Source organism: Agelaius phoeniceus, chromosome 6, assembly GCF_051311805.1.
Source record: "Agelaius phoeniceus isolate bAgePho1 chromosome 6, bAgePho1.hap1, whole genome shotgun sequence".
Classification (NCBI taxonomy): domain Eukaryota; kingdom Metazoa; phylum Chordata; class Aves; order Passeriformes; family Icteridae; genus Agelaius; species Agelaius phoeniceus.
Window position 1 is genome coordinate 3,069,542 of NC_135270.1, and position 9,161 is coordinate 3,078,702.

The window sequence follows — 9,161 nt, forward strand, 5'->3', positions numbered from 1 at the left end:
TGGCAGAAAAGGCACTCCTGATGCTGTCTTCAAATACGTGTTCTCTTTATGCATGGTGGAAATGAGGTCATACAAGAGACTGCAATCAAAAATCAAAAATCAGACAGCACCACCCATGTCATTGTCTGTCCTGGTGCCTTCACACACAGTCAGATTTTCTCTGAATACATTCTTTCTCTTTTTTTCTTTTTTTCTTCTTTTTTTTTTTTCTTTTTTCTTTTTTTTTGGTATTTCTATGGTTTGTGTTTGATTAGGAAGCTAAAACCCCCCATGAGTCTGAACTGTACGCTTCACATAAATTGGACTGAAAAGTCCACCACATACATATTTGATAGGATCAGGCTCCTAACAGAAACCAGTGCTTTTAGAGGATTCTACCTCAGCACTTTCCCAAGAATCTAGTAACATTGTGGACCCTTCCCTCTCTACACAGCAGTCCCTGATTTCTGCTGCTGCAGGACCCAGCAGATTGGGTTAAATTCAGAAATTTGACCATTGACTCCTATAGGAGCAGGGTCTCAGCTTTTGTGGGAAGGGCAAGGGCAGAAAGACAGACATCTCTGAAAGGAAGAAAGGACAACTTCTGTATCTTTTTTTTTCCTTTTTGCCATTGCAGTTATAAGATTTGAGCAATTGACTGCAATATTTTCAAAAAAGAAAAGCATCTCTGTCTCTTGGTTTGCAATTTTGCCTGAAAAAGAACTTTCAATACATTTTAGCCTGTGGAAAAAGCCTGCAGGGCTAAATGTGAATATGCATAAGCTTGTAATTGTCCTGTAAAAATGTGGAAAACACCCAAATCTTGAGTTTGGCTTACAAAAAATTGTGAATTATGTGGTTGTGAATTCTCACAGGGAGGGGGAAAAGAAAAAACAAATTAACAAGAAGAATTTGAGAGGTTCATCTTTTGTTTGCAACTATTTGTAGCACTCTAGCGGTGACACCAGAGCAGTTTCACAGCTGTAACAAACACCTGCAGTTCTTGGGTTCCATTTTGTGCATTCCTGTTCTGTCTCCTGTGGACCAAACATTTTGGGGCAGCTTTCCTCAGAGATGCCTCACCTGTCAGTTCTGTTGTACAGCTGGGTGGAAATGCACCCTTGCAAATGCTGTGAAGAAACACGGTGTACGGGATCAGGGGCAGCACAGTGCCCCTAGCAGGGCCCTCTTTGGGAACTGGAATGTGGTTGAACCATTGTCTGGACTCTTCTTTGGGGTTGTCTGTCCAGTTAGATGGACTTCTAGTAATTTTGCAACAGTGAGAAATGGAGATTCTTTTATCCCTGGCCGGGGGCTGTGTACAAATCACCAACAGGACAGGACTGCTGGGAATGTGCCTTGAGCTGTTTGATTTTCCAGCATCACTCTCATTACATGGTTATGACCATGGGAAGATGCCAGCAGCTCACAGCCCAGGCAGCAGACCAAGAACTTAATGTTACAACTCACTTTATAAGTTTTTTGCCCAATGACACAAAGCAAAAGCACATTGACAGTAGTTCCATCCAACCACCATAAGCACAGGTACCTTTGGTTAAAACAATGCTTGCTGATTTCAAATACAATACCTGCTTGTAAGCCTTCAAACACAATGCACAGAGCTCCATTATTAAGCTTAGAACTTCCTAATATCTCACTAGATAAACTTTCTGTAGCTTAGGGAGTTATTCTAGACAAGCATTAATACACAGACCATTGTTCTATTTGTCCTTGCTTTTCTACTTTTTAAATACTTTTTCTGCTGACCAATCTCATGGCTGCTGCTTAGCTCTAATCCCAGTTCTGCTGTCTCTGAGGCCTGCCTTTTGCAGCTTTCCCAAAACCCTCTGATTTTGTTGATTGCCACATTCTATTCTTATTGAGGAAAAAAAAAAAAGGTGTAAGAGTCGACTTTATTTGGATTTCAGTCTTATTTGGTCTAACAAACTTAAGCAGTAGCATGAACAGGAGCGAAGGAAAGGAAGACTGGTGACTTTGAAAGATCTGCTGAGGGCTCAGAGGCAGCCCAGCAATGCAGAGCTGGCTCCCTCAGCAGCTTGGCACATCCCATGGTGTCTGTGCACACACATTAAAATGCGCCCTGCTCTCAGAACCGGCTCCCTCCACTCCCTCCACCCTGCTCCCCTCCCCGTCCCGAGCTGCCTGACAAAAGATTCTCCACAAAAGAAATTCTTCCTGGTTTGTAAAACAGTTGTGTAAAACTTGGACTGTAAAGGCACAGTTGAGTGCTTTAATGTGGAACAGTTGGGAGGGTGGGGAATTGCTGGCAGGTTGGGACAGGACAGAGCCATGGTGCCCCTATTCTGTCAGGGCTCTGCTTAGTCACACCACCTGCTCCCCCTATTCTTTCAGAGGCAAACCAGCCCTGACAGGATGAACAGACGGATGTTTAAGCTCAATACCTTGGACACACTGCACCAGACGGAGCAAGGGAAGCTAAGAAAAGATAAATTAAGTGATCAATAAAGATAAGGGACCTGTTTAGCAGTAAATGGTGGGGACAGAGCAGGCAGAACAAGGGGTGAACGTGTGTTAAATAATGCAAGTGTGTCTGTGGGCACACACAGGCTCCCCAGTATAAGCCTCTTCCAGAGTCAGTGATGCTGTTTGGTACTTGGCTGAAGGGTGAGGCAGGGAGCTGTGTCCAGGGCTGAGTCAGTGACCTATTTGCACCTCCCACCTTTGTGACAGCTGGGAAAGAGCAGGAAGGAGCAATGAAGTTCTGACAGAGGATCAGTAACTGTGCTTTGACACTGGATTGACAGCTAAGTGATCCAAAAGTGTGGACTTATTTTAATCAGCTATGACAGTCAGGAACAGCCTTTTGTTCTGTCCTTTTGCCTAGTACAGCAAAGGTCTCGATTTCAGGATCAAACTTCTAACCCCTTCTCTTCAAGAAGATCTAAAAAGCAACTTACAATCACTTCCCATGACAAGTGACCTGCTGAAAGTTACAAAAGATGCCACTGATATAAATAATCATGCACAGCCCAAATGAGAGTTGCTTTTTTTAAATATGAGCATGTCTCTGGTTCTTCTCTACTGACCCAAAAAAGGATGTGCTTTTCTCTGTGAAAGACTCAGGGTTACAATTACACTCATGACTGCCATGGAAGTGATGATGATTCTTACTGAGCTGCAACTACCCTGTGGTAGCAGCACTCAAGGGAGCAACTACTCTGTGTTTAGCCAGGGGGAACCCTGGAGCAAGCACAGACACAGGAAGGGTGATACCATGTGTTGTAGGTTTATAACTTGCCTTGTTCTTGTGCTTAGGCCACCAGTATTACCCACTTATTCAGGAAATTGCACTTTAGGTATTACTGATCATAGAATAGTCATGCAGTGGGTAGGGACCTACAACAATCATGCAGTCCAGTGTCCTGAGAATCAGCAAGCAAGGTGTTCACTGGACTGCACCTTTTTGCACTCTCAGCTCTCACATTATGGTCCCAAACCCAAAGAATAAACCCCAGTCAATTAAGGTGATCAATCTTTTCTGCTCATTGTTGTCCCACTATGATTGCAGACATTGTAATTCTGTTTAAATTGATAACTGCCAGGTTTTTCTATTACATAGCTCCCATCCTTCCCATTATTTTATTTGTATACCTGTAATGTAATGCTGATACAATGGTGGTGAGAACAAATAGTGAAATGCTGGGAGTTTTTCAGGTGTCATTCACCAAAATGTCCCAGGATGTGGAAGCTGAATTGTAGTGGTACAATGGGGCACAAAATCTATTTCCATATTATAAAGGTATATTGAAGTCTGTTCCTTTTCACTGGCAGAATAAAATGCAGACCCCTACAAGGCACTGTTAGGTAGGCAAAAAGGGAGATAAAGTCAATTCAAAGAATTATTCAGCCTTTGAGCCTTGGTGATGGCTTCTAAGTGCAGCTGAGCCTCAGCTGTTCTCTCAAGCGTCATCCTGAAGTGACACTTGGAGTTTTGTTTTGCAGCTGAAATGTTTCTCTCTGAGTGTCCCCCACAGCTGATCCTGTGCAGCTGTGGGACTTGGGCAGCAGGAATGCATTTCCTGAGGGGACAGAGGCCAGCACAGCTGCTGGACACAGCTGTTAGGGCCAGGTGGTTCCCATCACTGGGAAGATGGAGGTGTCCTCTCCAAACCATGCCAGCATTTCAGGCCACAGAGAGCCCCAGGTAGCAAGTGACAGGACAAGAGCAAAGAGCCACAAGATGCACCAGGGGAGGTTTACTTTGGATGTTAGGAAACATCTCTTTAATGAAAGGGTTTGTCAAGCCCTGGTACACAGGTTGTCCAGGGAAGTGGTGGGGTCCCCATCTTTGAAAATGTCCAAAAATGAGCTGGACCTGGGGATGTGGTTTCAAGGTGGGCTTGGCAGTGGTGGGTTAATGGTTGGACTCAATGATCTTAGAGGGCTTTTCCAACCTAAATGTTTCTGTGATTTACAAGCACCCCCACAAGTCTGTGGCTGTACAGGTTAGCCCAAATTTACTGGTTAGCCCAAACTGGGAGGTTTCCTGGGCTCCAGGTAGTGCTGCCACAGCCTCTCTCCAAAGGCCACCTCATGTGACACAGGTTCCAATGACACCTTGCTGTGTAAAGGTTCTCATTAGGAGGGTCCCTTTTTTTTTTTTTTTCTGTACACTGCTTTCACTGAGCATCAGAATTCCAATATAAAGATGGAAAATGTAGATAACCTAGGTAATGAGCTTTCTGCCCATTTTACATGTGAGCCGCAGGCTTGTCGCAGACAACTGTTATGAAAAATCCTTTCCTTAGGATTTTTCCTCCTGAGAAGCTGAGAGGCCTCAGGAACAAAATGTAAGCAGTGGTTATCTGCTGCTGTGGAATGCAACAGGTGCATCTGGGATTGGTCTCATGTGGTTGTTTCTAATTAATGGCCAATCACAGCCCAGCTGGCTCGGACAGAGAGCCCGAGCCACAAACCTTTGTTATCATTCTTTCCTATTCTATTCCTAGCTGGGCTTCTGATGAAATCCTTTCTTCTATTCTTTTAGTGTAGTTTTAATGTAATATAAATCATAAAATAATAAATCAGCCTTCTGAAACATGGAGTCAGATCCTCATCTCTTCCCTCAGCCTGAGATCCCTGTGAACATGGTCACACAGGCTCTTTAGGGATACCTGGTTATATGCAATATGGAAAGCTGGACAAATGTTTGGAATTACTCCAGCAACTGAGAGTTAGTGTTTCTGAACCAATGTACAGATAATTTTTTGTATTTCCTCCTACATGATACAGTGGAGATTTCTCTCAAGGTGTTTCTTGGTTGTCCAGAATCACAGGGCTCAGCTGTGCTTTGGAGAATAGCCTAGGCTGGATTTTGTAGTAGTATTTCCCCTCTTGTATTTGTAATGGTTTTTTGGGGGGTTGGTGGTAGAGGGAGAAGGTATGAAACAGAGTAGGCCTGAGGGAAAAACAGCTTCCTGCAGTGCTGTTCAGGCCCTTTGAGAGTCTGAGTTCAGAGAGTCTGAACTCTCTGTTCTTGGCAGGAATGAGTGGCTGCCACAAATGTCATGGTAGTGTTGGACATGGGATGGTGATGCTGACTAGAAACAAAATAAATTGTCAAAGGTGGCAGAAATTAAAATTATTAGCAAATATCTTCATGCAAAATGTTTCCACTTTAAAAGTGAGTTTGGTCTTCATGTGCAAAGGTTTGAAGTGAGGAGAAAAACTACTCACTGCCCTCATTCTGTAATTCATTCTCTCATTATTCACCAGCAACAGAACTGACCAAGAGATGGCAGCTCTGTGAGAGTCAGGCCCTTTTTCTGGTTTATGAATTGCACCTTGTTAACCTTAAGCAATGAAGATTTTTTTGGTTCCCAGCAGTGATGTTGAGATGTCTGCATGTGTGCTAAATGAAAGTGACAGGAGAAGGCTCAGGGCAGTCCATTGATAGAGCTGGGATGAACGTGGGCTGGCTGATCACTAGTTTTACTAACATCTGATCCTTGTGGACACAGAGGGATTTCAGCAGCTGTCTGCTTTGTGCAAAAAGAACTTAGTCTAACCACATACCCACAAACTCCATAAAACAGATCCCTTCTTTGGTGATTACCTTGATTCAGTCTCGGATTAATGGCTTTTATCTGTGGGATTATCATTCATGGTGAGCCTGGCAATAAAGCTGTTTATTTTTATGAGATATTTTATGAATCCAACTCCAAGAACAGCATGATGCATTAGTGTTGGTACATCAGCTAAATGTGCATGCAGCACCATAAGATGATTCAAAGAAACAAACGGGAGCATTATTATGTGCTCTGGAATTTAGCACAGGGCAGCCAGAGCATGATTCATTTGGCAGCCTTCTCCCACAGCTTAGTACAGTCATTTTAGAAAACTGTTGGTCTTTCTGCACACAGAGTCAGCTTAATAGTAAGATACATCCCATGAATAAAGTGTGTGATCAACAACAGCAATCATCATCCTCATCTACTCCAAAGACATTGTGACTCTTAACTAAAACATGTTGGATTGAAGAGGTGCTGAACTCCCTTCACTTTGGGGCACAAAATGACCTTTGTTTTCCCCAAAGTAATTGAATTAATTGAAGTGGTTCATTTTCTCGAATTCCATGAAGTGTGTGTTCTGCATTCCAGTTTTTATTTTCTAGAAAGGCACATCCATAGCAGGGCCTGAGGGATTTCCTCCTGTGAGAGTACTACAAGACCCCTCTGTCATCTACAAAAAATATTCTGTTCCTTAGTTTGTTTCTGAAGTTGTCAAGCACTTTTGTATTTATCTCTATCTCTCACAGCCTGCTGATTTAATTCTGATTTAATTCTTTCTACTACCTCACAGACAACAGCCCAGCTTGGAAGGGACCTTAAAAGATCCTGTGTTCCAGCCAGAGGAAAGGGAACCTAGTGGTACCCAATGTTTCATGTTCTGCAGTATAATCAGCTGTAACTGAGGAAGTTACCATACACACTAAGAGATAAATAACACCAGGTGGGATTTGGTAGGAAACACTTGCTAAAAACACAGGTGGTTATTTCATACTCTCTCTTTTTTGCTCAATCCAATATAACATATTAACAACCTATGTTCTGACTGGCTTGTTTACATCACTTCTCTTGCATGAAGCTGTTTGGACAGTAATTTGCAGTCAGTGATGAAAACATACCCGCGTGCTTGCTCTTTTATGAAGAAATAAGATGGTTATTTTTAGATAAAAGCCCCAAAGGAATTCTGTGATTTCCTAAATAATTTCCTGCTTCAATATAGGAACATCAGTCTGGAAGGGCTAACTTGAACCACAGAAACTCATTGTCAAAGGAAACTCTGTTTTGTTCTTCTTCTCATTTTGCAGCAGGCACATGATGGGTCTGACCTTCCAGCATTGCACTTATAGCCCAACTGACTCACAAAGTATTCACATTTGCAGTGCCCATTCTTTCCTGGCAGCAGATCCATTTGTTGGGTCTGTGTTATAAACCCCAACATGAAAATAATCTGAATTAAAAACATCTTGGGGGGAATGAGAGGTAACTTGGGAACTTCTGCTGCCTCCTTCCCTTCTGAAGCTGAGATTTGAGATGATTTGAGATGATTTTGAAACACCCACAGCTCCCCTCAGAACAGCCTCATTCCTCTTTGTCACTTGTCCTGGTTGAACCTGAGAGTCTGGAAATGATAGTTAGGCAAACCTGTGCTGTCCTTTCAGCAGTGGGTTCACAACCACTGCAGTTTCTTTATTCATACACAGAGGATCTGATTTCTCACAGCCAAGAGCTTAGGTCAGGTGTTCCAAGTAGCACTACCCTGCAAACCAGCATCACCCTGGTGCTGTCAGAGCTGCTACAGAGGGCTCAGCTCCTGCAGGAAGGAGGGGAAGAATAGAGGAAATTCAGGGCTTTGTCTCCAGGAGAGGAAAGTGGTTGCTTGCACAAGCTGGTGGTACTTTCTGTAGCTTCCTGAAATGCCCACAAGGACAATCACAGTCTGAACTCTCTGTTCTTGGCAGGGATGAGTGGCTGCCACAAATGAGAAGTAGGTAAAGACATGGGGAATTGCTTGTTTCTTAAAAGAGGGAGGGCATGAGGCACTCTAGGCACCTTCTAGGGTACCTAGATGAGGATACTTCTTAAGTAATCTTTTTTAATGGTGGAAAAACAGGAACCCAATTTTTGTAGATTTTTATTTGGTCTCTTGGCTGCTATCAACACTGTTTTAAATGAGAAATGGACAGACCAGAAGTCCTTGTTTAAGAAGGGATATTGTACATGATGTGGTTGTCACCCACTGGTGGCAGTGGAGGTCAATGAAGGCAGAGACTCAGCTCCTTGGACTCCTTTAATCTCCAGCTGTCAGCACCATCTCACACCATCCAGTTCAGGAGTGTTTGAATCCAAGGGTTCAGCTGTCGCAGACATCTTTTATGAAAAATCCTTTCCTTAGGATTTTTCCTTCTGAGAAGCTGAGAGGCCTCAGGAACAAAATGCAAACAATGGTTCTCTGCTGCTGTGGAATGCAACAGGTGCATCTGGGATTGGTCTCATGTTGGTTGTTTCTAATTAATGGCCAATCACAGTCCAGCTGTCCAGACTGTCTCGGTCAGTCACAAGCCTTTGTTATAATTCCTTTTCTATTCTTAGCCAGCCTTCTGAGGAAATCCTTTCTTCTATTCTTTTAGTATGGTTTTAATATAATATATATCATAAAATAATAAATCAGCCTTCTGAAACATGGAGTCAGACCCTCATCTCTTCCCTCACCCTAAGACCCCTGTGAACACCACCACATTCAGCTTGGCTCTGGGAACAGGAGGCTCTGCAGTTTCTGTCCCCCAAAGGTGACAGAGTCATCAGTGCCTCCCCAGTTCATGTCACCTGCCAGAGAACCCCTCCTGTGCAGCCAGGGACATGTTTTTGTGTCTGTCCTTGTTTGTGTCTCTCCTTGTTTGTGTCTGTCCTTGTCTTCTGATGACCTGAAGGAAAGAAGCTGCAAAGCTGCTCTGGGCTGCTTCATCTGGCCAGCTCACAAGCCTGGATAATAAAGGGATGGATGGAATCGAGGGGGAAATGTTGTTCTGCTTAGAATTTAAGCATTGTCCTTTACATCCACTTAAAAATACAGAAGGGTGTTCTTGCTTTATGATCTTCAGGCAATAAATGATCACAGGACCATTCCAATAGACA